Raw genomic sequence first — 22,027 nt, 5'->3', positions numbered from 1 at the left:
GCGACCCCGTAACTGTATAACGCCTGCTAGTTGAGGCTGTCCTGCACAGAAGCACGGACTGCACTTTATATGGTTTCAGGACGTACGTATTGCCGGGTATGAAACATCACCGCTTTCTATACCTCCTTCGTTGCGTTTCCTTTCCCTCAGTTGACTGTTCGCGTTTAAAAAAAGGCAAATGAGAAGGCACTGTCACTGAACTAGCTCTCCGCAGCGACCGACAGTCACTGCTGATGGAGCTCGGCTTCTCCGATTAAAATATGTCTAAAGCCTCACTGAAATGAAACACTTCCTTATATTTATAGCAGTATTCTGCACACTATAAATATGCTGCGTATGAACCCTCTCAGCGTTGCTAGGTACGACTACTGCAGCCGTTGCGAGTTAATGCTGAAAGGTGGACTTCGTCACAACTGGAATTCTCTCTCTCGTGTTATCTTCAAAGCGTGAGATACGCAGGCGGCACTAACTTGTTGACCTCGACAAACTAAACAACGTCAATCGATATGCGTTCATCCAGTAGTAAGTGCTCCAATCGTATATTTGCATACCGTTTGTACATACTGGTTTTGTGCATAGCCCTCGTTTCGGAATCTTTCTGCCTCGAACTGTGGGGAGCATCTTCGCGAGCGCAATGACCAAGAGGACGAGAAGTCGCCGACTTGCAATGAAAGCGCGGTCTTTCGCTGTTGTGGCGAGTGGAACGGCTTGGAGCAGCCACTGGCACATTCGACTATAACGGCCCGTCGACGCTACGTAGAAGAACGTCACAGAGCTGAAGCGCGAGATCGCTAATCGGGGCCGCATACACGCGCACGGGTGCGGAAATTGAGCTACTCGGGGTGTTTCACCGAGGAATACCAAGATTGTCCGAGACCATACGCGACGCCTGGGGTAGTTGTAGCTCAATGGTAAAAGCATTGTGGGTGCAACGCGAAAGATGTGGATGCGGCTCCCACCTACGACAATTCGTCTATTCGTGCCTTGTCCGCATCATTTCCACATTTCAATTAAAGTAAGAACAGTTAACTGCCGCTAAGCTTTCGCTGGCTTAAATTTTTGTGTGCTTCATGCGGCGGTTGTGATTCTCCTGCCTCGAAATGACTACATACTACTTAGCGACATTCACGCGTTTCAGAGTTCCTCACGCATGACTGATGGTTACTTGACGTCTCTAATGCTACTACGACATTCCAGAAAGTGTGTGTGAAGCGCTCAAAACGACGTCACAAAAAAAAAATCGATAAAACGTAAACACGCGGAGAAGACATAGCAAGCCGATGCAAGCCATTCGATGATTTTCATAAATCGGCCACCTAAGGCACGTCTAATGAAACAAGCGTCGGTCGCAAATTTTCGAGCGCTGTTTCCTCCCTACTACTGAGTACAAGCGCAATGAAGAGGCAGTAGACAAGAGAGAGGAACGCTCGCAAATCAGAACTTTTGACTCCATGTCACCCAGCGTCAACGCTTTCGAAGACGTTTTATCCGTCCGCGCCACTCATTCTAGCAGGCCACACACGGACAGCAGCCGACGGAATACGCACTCCCGTCGTTCGTTCAGCCGAGCCCGGCAAACGAATCCCTTCATTTGCTAACAGTCACGTAGCGCCTGCAGTAGTGGCATTCAGGGCAGCAGCTCGCCAGAAGTTCAGCAGCAGCCGAAAACTAAAATTCAAACATGCCGCACCCCCACAAGTCCAGAAGAGAGCGCTTGCCGCAGGCCCCGGATGGGGTAGTGCCGCCGCAGAAGAGCGCCAGTCGTAGCCGCCCGGCCAGCTAAAGCCGTTGGCGCTGGCTAGCTGCGCGGAGGGGCGCAATTACGTTCGCACTAGTTTTGGACGGGTCGTAATTATCTCGCAAAATCGCACCCCATCCCTTTTCTTTCATTCGCCGCTCTCTCTCGCTCGTGCGGGTTCCCACACACAGCGGGCGCAAGAGATGAGCTCGGAGGGAACGAAAGAAGGCAAAAGAAAAAGACCACGAAAGCGTCGTCATTCTGAAGTCGCGTCAGCCGGGTGGGGGCTCCGAAAGAAACACGCCGCCGGTCCAAATTGCGCCGCTGCGTCAGCGAGCGAGGCAGAGAGCTACACGAACGCTCTTGCTGCTCCCAGCACAAGACGGCGACGAAAAAAAAAAAGAGGGAGAGATTCTCCCTGCAGCGCAACCAGAGCAACAGCGAGCCAGCCAGCAGCAGGGCCCGGCAAGTGCGCGCCGCACAAAGCGACACGAGAAGCAAAACAGAAGAAGAAAAAAACTGTGCAGTATAACCAGAACACACGCATAAAGACCGCGCGCGCGCCCCCCTAGAATAAGCCCTGGGAGGAACGAAGCCCGCACAAGAGCAGAGTTGGGAGGAGGAGGAGGAGGAGGAGGAGGAGCGGGCCCTGGTAGAGTTTGAAAAGAACGCCGAGGAGCACTGGTGGAGGGGAAGGAGACAGACAAGAAAATAAAAAAAAGCACACGCAAGCCTGCAGAAGCCGCAGTGCACAGGGAAAGGCACGTCGGCTACAGAGAACGCTGGAACAGCGAGCGAGCGAACGAAACGACGTCAGCTTTATTTTTTGTTGCTGTCTTCTCCTTTGGAGCCGGGCGCTTATTTTATCCTCCTACCAATGCTCATACTCGCCATCTCAGGGGCTATTATCGCGCGCGCGCACACTCCCCCCAGCCACCCGCTGTTTTCAGGCCGCAACAGCTGCGCTCGCCTCCGATTGGACGAAACGCGGTGACGGCTCTTCCAGGCAGACAACGGCACCCCCCGCTTTTACCGCAGTAGCAGAAGAGCGGCGCGGCTGTGCGCAGGCGCGAGCTGCGGAGAGGGCGCGCGAGCCTGCCGGAGGACGGACGGCTAGGCCAGAGAACGGCGCAGCGCATCCTAGATCGAAACCCGCCGCCCCGAATTGCCACGTAGGCACTTGTCTTCCGCCGTATTTGCAAGTAGGCACGGGATAACGCCGCTGGCGAGTTTCATATTCGACAAAAAACGTCCCCAGTACGCTAGCGAGTCAGAATGACTTTTTTTTTTTTAATCTTTCATCGGCAGCGGCGAAGCTGGAGTATAGAGAGCACTACGCCGGCCATCCGCTCACAGGTGACCTTCGTTTCACAACGGGCTATGTAGAGGAAGAGATTCATTAAATGTGTGCATCATGCATTGTGCTGCGGCGGAGCGCCATTTCCTTCTTTTTTTCTTCCGTTGCCGAAATTGTGATGACTTCCTGTTTTTCTTTGAACTGCACGGCGAGTCCAGCCCAGTGGGTAAGGATCGTCCTTCCTGCCTACTTCCTCTGAACTATTAAATGCAGCTGGAACTCTTTTTTTGTTTGAATGATTGATGAAAAGACTTGTTCACGCTAGACGAGGGATTCGCCGGGAGTGTTGCTCGTCTATCACGGCAGGAAACGGTTATTTTTCGGTGACAAGGGTGTCTGATCAGTATTTTTTTTACATTACTTACACACAGGTAAAAGCTGTAAGTATGTCGTTCTTCGCCAAATGTATTATACACGCCAGAGTCGGGAGTGCCAGTACGCGCGGCCTAACACGCCTGCCTCTCAGGCCGGCGGCTATTACGGCAGGCGTGGTAGTTGCCCGAGTTCGTGACGGTGCTTTCGCGAGCTCGTTGGGATACGCAGAGATTGAAACGCAGGGATGGAGAGTCACTTGTGAACCAATTCGTTTCGATGCCATAAAACTAAGTGTTGTCAGAAACGACGCACTTACCAGATTAAGCTGTCGCCATGATCAGACGCACACAAAAGCTGCGAAGATTTAGCAGCTGGTAACAACAGCCGTGAGCGCCAGCCCGTTAGCCCTACCTCGGTCCGGCGTCGTTTGCCGGTGCATGCGTGGCGAAATAGGCGCTACCAGTGTGATGACAATCAATATGGATGCGCTTATACAAGCAATGCTATGTAAACAACCACAACCATACGCTTTTTTGTTTGTTTTTTACACGACACCGTTCATGCGAGGCTGGTGTCGATTTTTGTCAGGCACTAGTGTCGCAAGACGGGCTATCTTAATGTGCAATGGGAAAATGAGAAAGTGTTTGGAAATACTGCGAGGTTTACCGGGTGTTTATCTACACACACAGCTGAATATTCGCCTGCCTGCCATTCAATGACCCATGCTTATCAACACACCTAAGCAGTGCTGCATGAAATAAGCATTCAAGAAACCACACTACTTTGAACAAGTGTCGCGCTTTCTCGCTTTCGTACGTGGCACCAATTTGGTTCAGACACTTGGTGACGTGCGCCGCTTATGCGAGAGCCGTCTAAGAGGAACGGAACAATAGCCGGCCTTATAGATTTGCCAGGCTGAGCTGTGTACATCAAGCTTGTATATAGTGTGCCCGCGAGTACGATTAACCATATCTACGCTATAGTGAGTGACTGCATGGGCCTCGAAAACAGATCGATTTCATAAAACATTTCGGCGTTCGCTACTAGCTTTACAGCGTGGGAGTAAAGAAAGGGCGGGGGGAGGGGGGGGAATGCGTTTTTGTGCCCATAACGTCAGCAATATTCATGGCTTCGGCTCGGCACCGTGTTAGGCATTAAAAGCGACTGCACGTCGTGTAGGTCCGCATGCCAAGAGCTGTGCAGAGCCCTTTCTGGCCGTTCGAGCAAATATTAGGCGCTCACGGCAAGTTGGAGTGCACCACCGGCACACAAGGACATCGGCGAATTAGAGCTCCTGAGCCATCGGCCTATGTATCAGCGCCGCGGAAAAGCTTCGCTGCGACTCCTGCCCGAAAAAAGACTCGCGGTCGCGCACACACCAAACCGCTTGCTTCGCTTAAAATTCAACCATGTAACCCACTTCCATAAGCAAGGAATGACAACATAAAACAGCGCGATACTTTCGCCTCTATTTTCCCAGCTGCGGGAATAGTAAGCAACAATTTAAAGAATCAATAGTGAAAGCTACTAAAAACTGGAGGGCTGCCAGGCTAGGTCACAGTGGTGTGAAGTCCGGTTAGTACAGCTCAGACTCGCTTGCACCAGCAGCCAACACAACCGCGGTAGCAAAGCCCACGAAGACCGCGTCGCGTCGAGCCAACAGTGCGCGGCGGCCTCTGGAATCGCGGCCCCCGGGCGAGTCCAAAAAGCGCTGCGAACTGACCCCCTCCCACCATGCAGCTTTAACAGCCAAACTTCGCTCGCCAAGGAAGCCAGGTCGGTGGGGCCGAACCTTAACGTTAGTTGCCTGGCGCGCGCTTCCCACGGCTCCGTCGGCAGGTGCGTATACGGTCCCCCGACCGAGTTGGCAGCTCGGAAGGTCACGTGACGCCGTTCCCACAGCGCCCCTGCCACCTGACGAGCCCACGTGACCTGGACCACTGCCGAGTCGGCGCAATTTTTTTCCGTTTCTCTGCGTTTTTGTATTTCTTTTCCTCTCTTCGATATTTCCTCCCCAAGCGTCGTCTCTCGCCCTCCCTCCCCCCTCTACCACCACATCCCTTACATATCCAGAACCTCTCTCTCCCTCGTCCGCTCGTCTTTTACCTTGGGCGCGGGGGTAGGATTTTGCTTTTGCCCAGCTTCCAGCTCCGGCAGGCGCGCAGAAAGCTCGTTTATTTTCTCTGCGGCTCGCTTTTTTCCCCTTCTTTGTGTCGGTCGGCGCCGACCCGCTTCTTTCCCCGTCGCAGCTTCGCGCCCACACCTCGGTACGCGCTTCGCTTATTCCTCCTCCTCAGCCGCCTACCTCCTTTCGCTCTAACGCCATGCTCCTCGCGTCCTTCCCGAGGACGGGACCAATGGCGTGCCGCCACAGGCCTTCCCCCATTCGTCCTCGGCGCGACAAAATAAAGAACGCACGCGGCAGCCTTCCCTCCCTTTTTGCCACGCAAGCAACCCCCTCCCCCGCCGCCGCCTTCTCAACTGCATACACCACTGTCTCTCTCTCCCAGTAGTGTGCCCCGCTCCATCCAGCGTCGCCCGACAGCCGAAGCCGCCACCGCCGAGCCCAGCCAGCACGGCCCGAACTTCCCACGACGCCATTGCCGAGGGTGCTTATATATATGCAATACGGCGTTCATTAAGTAACGTAAATAAATTCGTCCAAATGCTAATGAATCTTTCGACGATCTCGCTTCTTTGACAGCGAACAAGTGCGGCGGCTTCTTTTGCTACGGACACCACATGCATAATCGAACTGGCAAAAACACAAGAGACGAGGGGCCTCTCGCGTAAAACGCCGCCATCAACAGCGTGCACCTGCAATTAATGGATGCAGAGGCCACAGTCAAACGTGACGCAGCGTCGTTGTCGCAATCCTTGGCTTCTGCACGACATGGCGCGACTTCTTCGCGTTCCGACTGAGACACGACGCGCTGTAGTGCAGCGAGCTAGCAACACTGCACCAATCATGGCGGTGATGACTCGTCATTCGGTTTATAAGAGTCATTTCAAAACCCAGATGCGCAGGGACATCACCCCACACACAACAGAAACCTTCGACGCTATTAGCTCCCACCCAACAGGCAATAAACGTAATGTTACGGCAGCGCTGGGCTGCCTGCTATACAGAAAAAGGTGGCCGACGCGCACCTCGGCAACCCACAGTCGGCGCGACGCGCTTCGGTGCCACCGCACTGATGCCCCTGGACACGGAGTCGACGGCCGTCGCTTTGCTTAATTGAACGCGCTTTACGCAGCAGACACACCCGTCCCTCGCGCGATAACTCAGCGTTCGCCTCTCAGGCTACAGTGGTACGATCCAGGTGGTAATCCGTCATCGGCAGCGAGAAGAACGAAGCACGACTGCGAGTCGCAAGATTGACTTGCCAACACGCGCCTGACGCACACTTCGCCGCCAAAAGATCGTGTCCCCGCACGGTGCCAACACGCGCGCACACACACAAGACGGCCAAAGACGAAAACAAAAGCGCCAAGGTTCGCAGACCGCTCGGAAGGCACCGGCGACGGCAAAGCGACCGCAGCGCACGCTGTCACGGCATCTCTCTGGTAAAAATAGAGCTCCCGCAATCGCACGACTCGTTTGCAGATAAAGTTTAACGATCTCCCACCCCGGCTGGGCCCGCGAGGACTCGAAGGAAACCGAAGAGGAATGCAGGAACCCGAGGATGCCACCAGAGCCGTACGCTACTGAAGAACAGGGTATAGACCTTAGCTCGCACGACAGCACAGCCAAAGAAGTCGGTTTCACTCGCCGGGCGTCGCAGCGGGGACGTCGCTGCTGGCGTGGAAGTTTTTAACAAGCGCCACAGCGGACGCCACAGGGCACGTGCGGTTTGTTACTCTTTCGGGGAGCAAGCAAGTTCTGTGCGACCGGGGTCAGCTCCCAGAAATACGGCGATTGCATGCGGCCCAGAACGGCGACGAGAAAGAACTAGGAACAAAGGCAGCGGCCGCAAGCAAAACGAGCCGAGACGAAAGACAAGACGCTCAGCGCCCAACACGCAACCCGTGTGCCTGGCAGTCGGTGGTGTGCTTGTACACATGTGACCCTACGTGGGGTCGGCTTTTGGCAGGATGACGTCACTGCCCGACGTCGCGGGGTTACTGCAACCGAAGAGATTGTCTGCCGCAGGAAAACGAGAGTAGCTCGTGAAAGGTATACCCGATAGGTCATTTTAGGGACAGTATCACCTTCTGAAGGACGTAACGTTCAGCGCCTCGCCGAGGAAACAGGCCTCCCCGCTAACGCGCAAGGAAACTGTGCAACGTGAGAATACCACTAGATGGGGTTTAAGACGGCGCTTACGTCACAACAACCACTTCGACTGGCTGAGCCAATCAACGCGCTCGTAAACGTAACCTCTCCGAAAGCGGTCGATTGAGAATTACGGTCCCATAACTTGGCACGGTAGCTCCGGACAATGACATGACTTCGCTAGTACTGCTTCACAATGTCTATTTGCGCAAGACTGTCCCTTTTGCGTCTCATACCGCTTCTTTTGAAGTCGCTGTACGACAAAGAACGTGACGTCACGTGCAGCCTGTAATACAGCTTTGACAGATCGCGTACAGCGAGCGACATCACGGGAATAAACGTGCGTCGACCTCGCATGAGCATCCTCCGGTCAAGCCAGCCCCGCTGTGTCGACGGCTGACAATCGGGAGGACGAGCTCGACGCCGGGACTGGATGTAGCCTCAGGCGCACACCCGCCAGCACTACGACCAGCGCGCGTATATCCCATGCCACAGCAGAGGAACCACGCTACTGATGGCGGGCGGCGGAGCACGCCTCGCAGACGCAGTCCAGAACCGGTTGCGCCGCTCCCGCCGGCTGCGGAGCCGCCCGAGGACATCCATGTAGCGCCTACACGCACGTGCGCAAAGCCATCTCCTCCGGCACAGAAAACAGGTGCGGCGGGGGTCACACAGGTGTTCGCCTCCGAGGCGGCACCGCGCTCGCTACGCAAGCGAACAGCGTAGAAGCCAGACAGGTCTAACTCGAACGAAGAAGGTTCCATCGGTTGCGCATCGAGAGAGAGACATAGGCGGCACGCACGGGGTACGGCTCACCGCTGCTTAGAATACTGCGAATGCGTTCCGCGCTTACACGACCAAACTTCGTGCAGGTGCTAGCCGTTGGGAAGCCGAGTGGTGTCACAAACAAGACCACTACGAACTACAGACGTCATCTTTGTCCTCAGCGTTGCTGTAAGCCCAAGCGGACAGGCCGGCCTCGCAGTGACTAGGAAATTTTGAGTGTTCCACTACGAATATTCACGTCAAGAGTTCCACGTGCAGTATTAGGCTTTCCTATGCTCGTCTGTGTTGCCGCAACCTACATTTTATTGCAATTATGCTCTGCTTCTTGCGAAGACTGCATATTCGTCGCCACAAGTATGTAGCGCCGGTCGCTCTGTTTAGCGTAGGTCACAAATGAACACAATCGAACGGCTGTTGCAAATTTGACTTCTGCCGACCGCTTCAGGGTTCGCCAAATCTTACGGCAAGTGTGACGAGTTTGTTCATCCCCGCTGCTTACGAATGAGGCACACGAAAGCTTTCTGAAATTAGGCACCCAAGTACAGTTGCGCGCTGCAACACGGTGCCCGTGTTCGAACGGGCTCCAAGACTGCACGGCGGCGTGGACGTATGAAAAAAATTAATAAACACCATTAATTGAAACAGCGTTTCAATTCTCCAAGTTTTCGTATGTCGTCGCCATGCCGCCTCGGCGCTCCTTCGAACACAGGCACCCTGTTGCAGCTCATATTGTACGACGTAACCAGCCTACAAAACAATCAGACACGGAGCTTTCCAGAGACGTGCAGTCGACGCACATGCGAACTGCGCAAATGATTCCTCGAGAGGAAGGCGGCGAACAGTCAACAAGTTCACCGGGCACGCATCCGCAGGAAGACAGCCGATCATTCTTCTGCGCGCGGCAGCGCTTCTCTCCGTTTTCCAACCGCAAGCTGCAGGGCCAGCAGGGTGCATGACCAAGCACGCGGGACAGGCCCGGCCGCATCACGCCCCAAACGAAGCGCGCGCGCCGCGTACGTCGACAGAGTCTTACGTCAACGAGGCACCAAGCCAAGAGGAGCGCTGCGCGGTTCCCCTCGGCCAAAGCCATCGAGCGCGCGAGTCATCACTCAAAGGGTTCCACGGAGCGCTGCGCCTAACTGGCAACCCTGCTGTCCCGTTACGATGCTTTCTGCCACACATACAGGCACAAATAGGGACGAGGACAGGAACATGTGCTGTCCGTGGGTGCCTTTCTGAGGACGCTTTCTGAGGCGTATTGAACCCCATCGGCAGCCCATCGGAGAGGCCGTAGCTACCCTGCGAGCCAATTAAAAACTGACATAACGGCGAATTCGACGATATGTCGAAATTAGTAGAACGGCACCCAAAGTAGCACGCGGCGCGTTAACGCGGAAGGCAATGCCAAACCGGCAAAGTAACGGCTACTGCAGCAGCAGTTCGAGGTCAGGATTCACTCGGCAATGCTTTCGATGTATAGCTTTCCTAAGAACCTGCCTTCTAGTATACGGTTCATTAATTCCAGCGCAAGAACGAGAATGATTTCCGGTCGTGAACACATATTAGGCACTCCCTTTCAGCGTCGACGTCACTGCATACGTCACGCCCCCAGAAACGACAGGACGCACTCGCACTTTCACGTTGCCTCTGCTAACGGCGCTTTCCAGCGGACGAACGGCTGAGCGCACTTGTCGTTGGAGCAATGGTGATCTCGCGAGAGCTTGCCGCCGGATTCAGTGGTGCCACTGAGACTGGTGCGCGAGCTTTCTTTTGAGCGAGGTTCGCGCAATCGTCAGTACACACTCCTGCTGACCCCTTTGGAAAACACCGCCGCCACAGCGGCCACCACGTTCGCTTGAAGTCAACAGCAGCGACACGTCCAGGATAGGTGCTCGCCCACTACGGTTAAAGCACTGCACGTATACGCAGTCGCAGCCCCATATACGGACAGGCTACATAGGCGCGCCCAGAGTCCGCGCACGAAGCAGGAGACGTCACTGTTTGACGTGGAGACCGAACAATGGCTAAATAATGGGTCGCGAAACTGGGACAAATTCATCCGGCGCACTTGAGCAGCGGGCCTTACACCGTGGGCGGAGCAGCATGCCGCGAGATTGTGTCTTCCGGTCACGCATGCGCTAGACATGCGCAGCGTCTCGACAGTACCGCGCAACGTTGCCAAAGCGGGGGCTGCCGCGGCGCTTCGAACAAAATACGCGAATCCACGCGTTCCTCATTGGTGCATCGGGACACTCGGTCGCAAACACGCCGGTCCGTCGAGTCGTCCGTGTGCCAGTTGTTTATCACTAGCAAGGTACAGTTCTCGTGGGTCACGTGCTCCGTGCATGCCCACCGCAAAACTAAACGCAGCAATATATATGCACCGACATCGTCGTGCCGATCGTGGCTCTACATAGTGCACAGCTGTCTCCTTCTCTGAACGCCAGGGCACGCGTCCAGAGACAAGAGCTCCCCGATCACGCTGTGCTGCACAGAAATGGCGACATATGTGCTACAGCTTTGGCTAGCACCAAAGTGTTTCGCCGAGGTCAGGGACTTGGTTACCGGCCTAAACGCGTGAGCAAGAGAGCGTGAAAAAGCCTGTCTCCCTAAGCTGCTTTGCTATTGCGTTAAAGGCACGTTACCCGCCAGTGACCGGCATTAACCGGTCGTGAGCTTACAGTAGCACTGGAGTTGGATCACGGCGTCTTCGCTTTCCTCCGAGCAAAGGTGGAATTAAAAAAAAATTACGCTATAATCAGTGCACCGGCAGAAGATAGCATACATGTGAAAGAGCTCGTGCGTATCGAAGAGAACACTTATTACCAAAAATGCAAAAGTAAATTAGGCGGAGAAGTCAGCGGCCGGCAGAAAACGAGCTTCCAGAGTAAAGAGCAGTTGAACGAAGCAGTGCGTCACGAGTTTCAAAGCGGGTAGAAAGACGCAGAACGAGGAGTCGTTAACAGCGCTGAGAAAGTCATACTCAACGACGTTTTTCACAGCAACAAATTGAGGACGTCGCCGCTCGCTGCTCTATTTACACCAAACTTCTACAGGCTGTACAAGAACATGTGGTTTCTTTCTTGATTCGCTCCGAGATGTCAAACTTGTTCCGCCCACATTAAGGAAGGCACCGGAAAAGCGAGTGGCACGGAGGCGCGCATTCTCTCCAGCCTCCAGAGGCGACGACCGGCCAGCTACGCGACTTCCTAGCTCGTACTAAGATTAGGTAAAGGCAATGCAGGCCGCGTACAAGCGAACGACAAACACCGAACAGCCCGAGCGAAGCCTGCGCCAGCAGTGTTCACGAAACGATTGCCCAGCGAGGCGGCTGACGTCGATGCCACAAACGCGCCAGCCCCATCAAGCTCCGCACACGCCATCACAGCGGCTCCCTTGCCGCTGATACCTTACGGCAATCCATTTCGAACACGCCGCGTATCTGAAGTCGAAAACGCGAGGGAATCGTGTGCAGCACGAACGAAGACTGACGCCCGATGTAAGCGTGCTTAATTTCCAAACACAGTCGTGTATCTCGACAATGTATTCACGGTAGTATGCTCGCGAGTCGCGTTTGTGCCTGTCACATCGCCTGAGCGCACAACCCCTAAAAAGAAAAGAGACACACGAAAGTTTTCACATCCAGACGAGACGAAGCAACAACAAAGGCGTTCGAACGCGCCAAGGAATGTTATCACATGGACGGCGCGCTGACCGCAGCTGAGGCTTCTGCTGCGCTGCACGTATCTGATTCTGGGACAGCCTGCGGCAAACAGCGAGAAACGGACACGGTAGGGACCCAAAGTCCCATTCCTTTCGCCATCCGTCTCCGGCTCCATTTTCTCGCTATCCCGCCGGCGGCGCCGACGGCGGCGCGCACGTGCACGTGGACACAAAAACCGGCGAATGGGGAAACAACAAACGAACAATCCCCGCCCGACGGCGACCAATGGCAGCGTAGAGCAGCCCATCAGGGAACCAAGCCAGCGGCGCGCCTGCGCGCCGCCTGGCAACGGTTGCCGCGGCAACCGAGGCCCGCTCGTCGTCGAAGCCGCTTCGCTTCGGAAGAGCCGGGGCCGTGTATTCCTATATCAACCTCTTTCCCCCGCCGATCCCGCTCTCACGTCGACGTCAATCCTTCCGGTGCTGTGCGCGCTTTCGAAGGGTAGCGGAGAGGAAAGGGATTGTCTCTCCCGCCCCGACGGACGGACGGACGGACGGACGATGAGCTTTTGGCGAAATGGGAACCCGACAGGAGGCGGCTAGGGAACGAAAAGAGTGGGAGAGAGACGGGGAAAAGGGGTAAAATGCATCCCGCAGGGCGCTCGTGTGTTACGACGGCTGCGTCCGAGCGCGAAGAATAGAAGCACCCCTCCGCCTCCCCTTGATCCGCGCGCCTCCCCTCGCCTTCCTGTGAAGCCCCGCTTTCCGCCCAGGCTCGGAGGAGATCCTCTTCCAATGTACACCGCCATTACGCAAGCCGGGGGATGAAGCACTCGCATGGCGAAGCGAGGGGAAGGGCTCGCGAAACGCAGGATGAATGGGAGATGGGGACAGCAACGCGAAACAAGAAAACGGGCGCTCGGAATGCAAAAGAAAGCGCCCGCCCGCGGGGAGTACAGACCATTCGTCCGGCTGAATACAAACGAAAACTGCGAGCGCGCGTGCGCCTGCCTTTTTTATTCACGAAACCCGAGAACTGGGGACGGACAGAGGAGGAAGGGGAGCGGGCAAAACAAAGATCAGAAGCCCCAGAGCTGATGGGAGCGTAAAAGTGTCCTCTTCGTCCTCTGAACAGGCGAGGAAAAAGAGAGAAACGGCACGGAACGGCCTGGAGCGCTGTTGTGCGCAAGGCCCCGGGGATTACGGCTAATCGCCGCCGCTGCAGGCACCGCTCTGGCGGCCAGAGACAAAAGGCTTTACCGCACCTGCAGCCTGCGCGCATCGCTTCTCGCTGGCGGTGCGGCCGCCGCCGCCCGCGCGCTGTGTCGTACCACACGCAGCCAGCCGAAGCACGTATACCACCCCCTCCTTCCACACACACACACACACACACACACACACACACACACACACACAAACACACACACACACACACACACACACACACAACACACACACACACACACACACACACACACACACACACACGCCTGCCCGCTCCCTGCTTCTGCAACCGAGTTTGGCCTGCGCCGCTCTTGTCGTTGGCGGCGGCGAGTGCCTGCTGCTTTCTGCGTGTGTTTACGGACTAAACTTGAGAGCTTCGCGCAATCCTAAAGCTGCGAGAAAAAGAGAAACGGCCGCCCGCGGAGTCCGAAAGAAGAAAAACTAGCCGAGAGAGAGGAGCAAACTCAGGCTCGAGCGCCACTGTTGGCGTATGCTTCTGGATGATGAAAAGGCTCGCCGTGCTAATTCCTGCCATAGGAACCCGTGTTGCGATCCCCATCCAATCTAAAGCTGCCAAGAGGAACAGAGCCTACGGGTATAGACGTGAAGGATGCCCAAAAGGCAAGCCTCACCTACGTGGTAGAAAAAAGCGAGAACAGAAGACACGAAAAGAGAAATAGACAGGACAAGAGCTGTTGGTTTTTCTTTCTGTGTCTTCTGCCGTTCGAGCTGTTTTTCTTTTCTTTTTTTTCAACAATGGACAACATACACTAAATCGCGCAGTTTCCAGTTCTAGTGAAGCCTCACTTATTCCGCAGGGCTCTCTCCGCATATGGTTGTGATTCAAATTCTTGCAGCATTTGCTGCTAGCTGCTTGACCTAGCGCGCTGACAGGCAGGATTCGCGCGGCCCAGGTCACCAGTATAGTATAATCTACACGGCTTGCCTAGTGGCAATGGCGGCGCCGTAGGATGTTCTGCGCTCGCCGAGAAGTAGCAGCAGCCTCCTCGGGAATTGGCGTGCTCGCAACGATAAGACAACGGCGCAGGAAGGCCTTAGAGGAAGACGGGCACGCGCCAGAGATAAGGCCGGCGAAGGCGTCCCAGTGAGGAACACAGCTATACGACGTTGGACTTTGAGACGCGCAATCCAGCGAGGTTGGTCCCGCTGTGTTGGGCGTACGAAAGCAGCAACATAAATTCTCTAGAGAGCAGAATAGAGCTTGCCGTAAGTCCTGTCACCACCGCCACCTCCTCGCGTCTCAATTTCTCCGAGGCCAAATCCCCTGCACGATTACGGTGTTCCCTCCCTCGGGACGAGGCGCCCGACGCGTCGGATCACGTCCGCAGTGTCTGCTACGGAACTGCAGTAACCTCTGGGGTCCCACCCACACCTCCTACAACTTCGGGACTCGAGACACACACACGCACGGGCATAGTACATTTCGGTAACGAAGGATTTCCCGCCCGTAACGCTTATCGAAGGAACAACGGGAAATACGGTGTAACTTCAAAGAGATAAAAAAGCGAGTTTAGCGATACACGACGACGCAGTGCCCACACTCCACGAGCGAGTGCCCGTCTCCTCAAAACAACGTTCGCTCTCCACGGCATGGCACAGTGCCGGCTAACGTGCGAACACGCTGCCACCGAGCCACGCAATTAAGTCTATGGCGTCGCGATGGGGTCGAGGGTCAGGACGGCGGCGGCTCTCATCTGGTGAAAAAAAAAAAACTTCCTCACGAGCGAGCAAAGCCCCACACTCGCGTTATTAGCATTCAACGTGAAAGGAAAGGGGGAGGGGGTAAGTGCCCACAACGACGACGAGCACTTGGCTTCCATTACGCGCACATCGATCATGGAGGGCCGCCGCCATTTTCTGCTCCTGCGCGCGCGACATCACCGAGGCAGCGGGAAAGTACAGCGGGCGATGTCGGAGAGGGGGTCGGTAAGGCACGCGGCAGCCGGCCACGAGCGCTCGTTAATAACGGCCGGCAATTAACACGGCCGCCGGACAGGAGAGAAGCGCCGACGTGACACAGCCTCCTCGGCTGGCGAGCGACGGACGGCGCCCCGCTTTCCGAGGCAACGGCACGCCGGCCGCGTGCGGTACAGCAGTAACGGGCAGTTCACTGGCGGGGAGGGGACGACCACGTAATCCACTCAACGTCGTCGCCCACGAAAGCCTCTTCCTCCCTTTCTCGCCCAGTTGCGGACAGCAGTGCCCGAAGCAGAACCACGACAAATTTCGGGGCGTGGCGTGTGTGCGCTGGCCCGCTCTGGCCACGCAACGACACCAGCAACGCAGTCCACGCTCCCTCTCAATCTAGCCGCGCGACTGCTGCGCGCCGGGGCATGTATAGTCTGGCGGGCTAGTTGGTACTGCATCGTGTGAAAACGGGCAGCGCTGCTCTTATCAACTCGCTGCAGCTGGCGTTAACCTAATAGGTACGTTTCAATAGCAAACTAATAACAACGGCGTCCGCGACCAAGCCACGGGCCTAAGACCTTCGCCCAAGACGATCGCGGAGCGCAAACCGCTTAACACCAAAAAGCACGGCTGCCAGCTCAGTCCGCGCAGTAGGCGCCGTTCAACGCGAGATGATTACGGCTAAAGACGATACAGTGGAACATACAACTTTTCTCTCTCTTCTCTTACCCCCGTCCCCTCGACATTTACAGAAAAGGGCGAATCAGTGCATCCGGGTCGGTCAGCGTGCAACGACAGCTTCGAGACAGCGCATGCGCTGTCTCGAAGTGCATGCGGCGGGCGCCGCGGTCGTCCTCGCCCTCACGCTCGGGAGATAAAACGGTGTACAAGGGCTAGTCTGCTCACCGAGGCGCGCCCACGTCCACTGCACGCACGAGCGACCACGACGCTTCGCGAGCCGACAGGGTTTGTTACGAAGAAAACAGAGGCGATACGTAGCGTACGCACCAACGACGGCGCTGCGCATCGCGCGACTTTTTCTCATCGACGCACGTGCGCGAACGGTTGTATATATATGTAACACTCCCCGCACGTGTGCCGTACTAACCTTTAAACCACACACACATCAGTCCTCCGGCGTGCGTTCAATTCCCACTGCCACCAATAAAAGTGGTTTCATTCGCCACAGAAGCAAGCCTCATAAGTAGACTAAGTATACCCCCACCTCAACATCCTTTTCCGTTCGGTCCCACCCTTTAGGTACTAAAATTCATTCTATTTGTTTGCTTTGCCCGAGTGTTTTCCCGTGGACGAACGCCAGGCGCTGCCAACGACACCGGACAAATCGACCACTTGAAAAAGAGAGTCCCCGCGGATAACGGCCCACGATGGTGTGTGTGCATGTGCAAAACTCGGGGCCTGCGGCGAACACAAAATCCCCACGTGGCAGCTGCAAGGCGTGCGAGAACATCGACAGCGCCCGTTGCTTGCACGAGCGCGCTGCGTATAACGAAGCGAAATTAATTATTTAGATGGGTCGTAGAAGGTGGAACGGACCAACTCGAAAAGCTCGAACGTACGTACTCTGGGTGCGTTTGTTCTCTGCGTAATTTCCAAACCAATCTTTTTATTGGTCTTGTAGTATTGTTTTTGTGCTGGTGGTTCCCATACAATACCACGGCACTTATCTCCAGCGCGTCTCGCGTATAATGTGTCGCTTAGCAACGGTGACTCACGCAGTGAAATTTCCAGTTCGACGCTTCACTTTTAGACGTTTTAGACGTTTGCTTGAAGCCATGTTTGCATACTCTCGGAGACGCTGTAAAAACGCCTCTCAAATGCCAAATTGCGTGCTTGTCTACAGCGCTTCATCTTGGCTATACAAAACGAGAAAGCAAGACGCTACCGTCAGACGAGAAAGCCAGTTTAGTAAGGTGCAATGAAATATCACTCGGTAAGGTACGTGACCTACCTTACCGAGTGAGAAGCTGCGCTGTTTCTCGTCTGACGGTAGCAAGACGCTACTGTCAGAGGAGAAAGCCAGTTTAGTAAGGTGCAGGGAAATATCACACGGTAAGGTACCACGGTTATGACGTATTGCGCACAGGCCGCGCCGACAGCAACCCGCTGCATCAAACAGCAGGGTTTCTCAAACCTGCGACCTTCCGAATCATCCAGTAACTGTGCTACACTAAACCATAGCCGATATTCTCCTCGGCCTGGAAACCACGTGACAGTGCGGACCCCGTAACGCCGCGCGGCACGATGCTCTACACTGCGCTTGATTGAAAAGTTCTTTGAGGTCCCTTGGAGTCTATCTTAACAGAACTGCACTGACGATGTATGGAACCCTATTCTGGCATGCGTATTCTGGGGCACTGAGCTGACATGCCTTTCACAGAAGACCTTGGGACCGTGGCCCCGTGCATCTGCTATGTACAAAGCCACAAATGCGCTCCTGTTTCTTGAAATGCACCAGCCTATATTACCACTTGTGATTGACTCGGCGACGAACGCTTGATTGTGTTCGTACCAGTCCAAAGTGTGAACTTCTCTATTCCTTCTCATCTTTCGATCCCTTTCCCAAGTACGGCGTAACCTACCGGGCTCAGCCCAGTTAACTTCCCTGCCTTTCCCTTATGACCTCTCTCTCTCTCTCTCTCGTGCGCCACACGACACCAGAATAATATAGTGCACATGTCACGCATTAGGAGCCCTAGCCTAGCGAACACAAACTAGGTTCTCACACTCGAGAATATCGTGCGAGATACGGGGGCGACCTCTGCCCTCGCCGCGGACACATTCCAGAGATGAGCCGCGTTTATCGCCGGTGCCGCGACGGACTCGCCGCTATCTCTATTGGCGCTTATCTCCGGGGCCGACCAGGCTCTTCTGAGTCCCGGACACGTCGGACCACGACGTGGGCGCCCCGATAACGCGTCGACGCCTTCTCGGAACAGCGATTGATATTCCCCCAAAGAACGTGATGCCAAAGCAGCAAGCGCGAGACACGCGTCGTTCCGCCGCGATAACATTGTCCTCCGCGCTCGGCGAGCGCATGTAGTGTACGCCCCTCACCCCACTCCACCCCTCCCGGGGGGGGGGGGGGGGGGGGGGGCATGGAAGTCATGAGACGCACGTCTCCACACAAGCAGTTACGGGCGTGAGCGGGGAAAAAGGGGAAGAGGACACCATATCTGATATTCGGCCATCGTATTCCGGGAAATCAAACCATCCTTCGAGTTTCACATAATAAATACTTAAAAGGATACCTGGTGCTAGCAGGCTCCGGCAGGACGTGAATGGCGGAGGGTACATGGATTTGTCTGTACTTCGTCCCGGCTCCAAGCGACCCCTCTGTCGTTTTATTTTCTTGTTTCTTTCTTTTTTTTTAGTTAGGTGTTTTGACTAAGATTCCTTAATGCGAATTCCTTCTATATACCGCGGTGATCAGTCCGTAATTCGCCCACACATTCTGCTATCCAACCGTTCCCAGAATACTAAAAAAAAATAAGCATGTCTCTTCGGTATGGTCAAAATAACTGTTCGCGGCGTGTTCTACGGTGTAGACAGACGCCAGTAGCAGGGGACCTCTGGTTTAAATCTACAACTTTCCGGGCGTTCTTAAGGAGCACCAAAATACACACTAGTGCGCGTGTAGCCGTCGCCGCATGCCCCGCTGCCATCGCTATGCGGTTGCACGGGCCGGTAGTCGAACCCGCGACCTCCCGCTCAGCAACGCGCAGCGCGTCTTTAGCCGCCGAGGCACTGCGGCAGGCATACCAGCTCAAACGGCGCACAAAAAAAAAAAAAAAAAAAACTGGCGGCACACCACTCACTCTTCGATACAGACAAATCTAACCCGCGAACTTCGTACTCGGGAGCGGCCGCGCCGCAGCCGTCGCGACAACGTGGCGTCTAGGAAAAGAGGAGCACACGGCGGCCGGAGATACGGCGCAAAAAGAAATGTGCGGCACCGTCCACTACTCGCCGAGCAGGAAAAGAGCGACCGACCGAACGAACGAAGCAAGGCATCGGGGGAAGACGCTGGGCGGAAAGAATGGGAGCCGCGCCAGCCGACGACGCTCGCCGAGGTGCTGCTGCGACGCGAAGGGGGCCGCCTCGCTCATTAGGGACCCGCGTCACGCACCGCGCGCTCGGCCAACCGGGACGGGACACGTGGCGCACACCCCGCGGACGCACAACCACCGACCGACACACTCTCCCCGCACGGTCGTTCGCGCGCTTCCGCCGCGCGCGTCAGAGAGATGACGACGGTACGGGCGCACGAACAAGAAACGCAATCTTACGAATCAGTCGGTGCCAGACCTCGTCACGCAATTAAGCAGCGCAGTACGGGCGCGGAGGACGTGAACCCGCGGTTTCGGCCGCGACCCGATGACGACGAACGTGGAAAGCAAGCGTTCGTCGCCCCAGCCAACGCTCCGGAACTGCCGAAACGTCTGCTGCAGCGGCGTCAAAAAAGCTTGCGGACCGTGAAATCCGAGAAAAAAGCTATTTATTCAGCCCGGGCACATACAATGGCATTCGGCTTTCAGCCCCTATAGCCAGATATGCGAACAAGGTAGCGTTGTATAGTTTTTAGTGGCAGCGATCACAAACTACTCACTAATTCAATGTTTTCTAAAGCCTTGTTGACTGTGAACTTTTCACGCCGACCGAAACAACTATCTATAAGCATTCGTTTGAAATTGAGAACGGTCCGAAGTCGGGCTAGTTGAACATTTCAAAGGGAATAAATAGCATACGGCCTTCTTGGACGTGTATTTAGCGCTCCTCTTTTAAACGCACGCACTCGGGTTCAAGTCGACATTCCACCCAATCGTTCGTCCCACCTGCTCTCACAACTCAAGCGCGAAAAGTGCAGCGTCGAGCGAAAGCGGAGTGAAGGGTCACCGTGGGAACTGGGGCGGCATTCTCGATCTATCACTTTCGGGGCGGGTTTCACTCCCCCGTGATGCAACGTCCATCGTGAAACACCTCGCTGAACCCACGGCTATCCCGTTATCAACGCACTCGAGAAAATAAATGTCGTTGGGAGATGCGCCATTTCCCCCTCATTGCACCAGCTCCCAGCAGTCTCGGCCAATCAACGCTCAGTGAGAGGGATATTACCGAGAGTGATCGATGGAGAAAACTGTTTAAGAAGCGACGCCTAAACACAGCGGGGGCGCCAGCTTTCACCCCACAGGCCGTCAAAAACGCAAAACTGTCACAGGGGTAACCCGAAATCACACACACAGGAAGACCAGTAATTCCTGTGGCTTTGAACTCGCTGTGACAGCAGCGCAGACAACACCCATACAGAGCACTGCCTGATGTGGCTTACGAAATGCTACCTGTACAGACGCCACCACTCTCAAGAGGCCGCGTGGAGGGCGCGAAACCTCGCCAAAATTACCGAGCCCAAAGTAGCGCGCTAAATCGGCGATTTATGCATCCCCAGCCTTCAACTGCACATTACTGCCGCAAGAGCACAATGAGTCAGAACCCTAGTGGTGCGCAAAGTTCTGCTTTTCTTCGCATTATTTCAAGGGGTGAAAAGCCCAGGATGACGAGATGGCCTTACAAACGATGGTCGGCGTAACGAAAAGGACGGGTTCAGCACACACATACTTCAGTTCTCCGATAAAAAAAAAGAGAATAAAAAGTGGAGAGAACCACATAGATGGTGACTTGGCCAGCAGCTCATTACTACCACATTGTAATTAACGAACGTACGCAATGAAAACTTCCAAGCGTAGTCAGTCGCCGATTGTACGCAAAGAAAGGAAGCTTACTTTGTGGCTAGGCGACACCCAAGAAACCGGGCACTCTTGCGACCTGGGCATGACGAACGAGAAAACCAGAATCGCACACAAAAGTAAACCACAGCACGTTGCTTGCAAAGGGCAGCCCCCTGCGAACTGTGTTCAGACGTTGCAGTCGTTTACTGCGGAAACACGTATCTCAGGGCGACAAACCAAGAAGACAATCTTTGCCATCGAACCTGATACAGAAATGCTTTACTGACCAGTGACCATAGTGAACTGAACTGTGCCCTCCCTGTCTTCAATATCTTTGACTAGTTTAGATCTTCTTTACCAACAGCAGATAGCATTGTGATATGCTGACAAACTGCGGTTGTTGTTGTTTGCAGTGGACAGACGCCTCACATGGGGGCTGCACACAGCTGCTCCGTCCGATAACATGTCAGAAACCGTTGCACGCGCTTTATGCTCTACTTCGCGCCCAGGCTTTGCCTTCTCATTCTACACGAGCAGCAATCAAAGACGTGGTCGCTTTCGATGGCTGCGCTCGTCTCAAGTCAACAAAACACGACTGGACAAGACGGACCTAACACACGCCGTACCTTTGCACTCCCTCTTTGTTTTGACTCGCTTTCACTCAGCACACTTCATGAGCACGAACTCCCGTCAATAGCGCCAGTCAAAGTGTGGCCGAATAATGCTACGTGGACCCCAACTTTGGGTCCTCCCCTACTTCAAACTCCCTAGAACGTTGCCTACCCCAACCACTCCCCTTGAATCCTTGGCTAATCTATCAAATTCGCCCGCAGCTGGTTTCCACGGCCATAGAGAAGGCAAAAGATATAATGCGTAGGCATCCCCTGCCCCCTCCCTCCTTTTCCCCTGTTCCACCAAGGAATAAATAGCTGGACTGCCCACACCAAAGGCAGCAAGCAACACACTCCCCAACTTGCGAGCGCGGTGGCGAA

The 22,027-nt window shown here is 55.0% G+C and overlaps 1 protein-coding gene and 1 long non-coding RNA gene across 4 annotated transcripts in view; one reads left to right on the top strand and one right to left on the bottom strand.

Moving 5' to 3' along the window:
* The window catches only part of spen (spen family transcriptional repressor split ends), a 194,079-nt gene that overhangs the window by 71,438 nt on the left and 100,614 nt on the right, over positions 1 to 22,027 (bottom strand). The gene's annotated exons all lie outside the window — the stretch shown is intronic.
* LOC142575340 (uncharacterized) lies at positions 2,767 to 6,535 on the top strand. Its single transcript, XR_012826629.1, has 3 exons — positions 2,767 to 3,261; positions 5,921 to 6,019; positions 6,115 to 6,535. It is a non-coding gene; the product is annotated as an uncharacterized LOC142575340 (long non-coding RNA).

This window comes from Dermacentor variabilis, chromosome 3 (genome assembly GCF_050947875.1).
Source record: "Dermacentor variabilis isolate Ectoservices chromosome 3, ASM5094787v1, whole genome shotgun sequence".
In the NCBI taxonomy this organism is placed as follows: domain Eukaryota; kingdom Metazoa; phylum Arthropoda; class Arachnida; order Ixodida; family Ixodidae; genus Dermacentor; species Dermacentor variabilis.
This window is presented reverse-complemented; position numbering and strand designations above follow the sequence as displayed.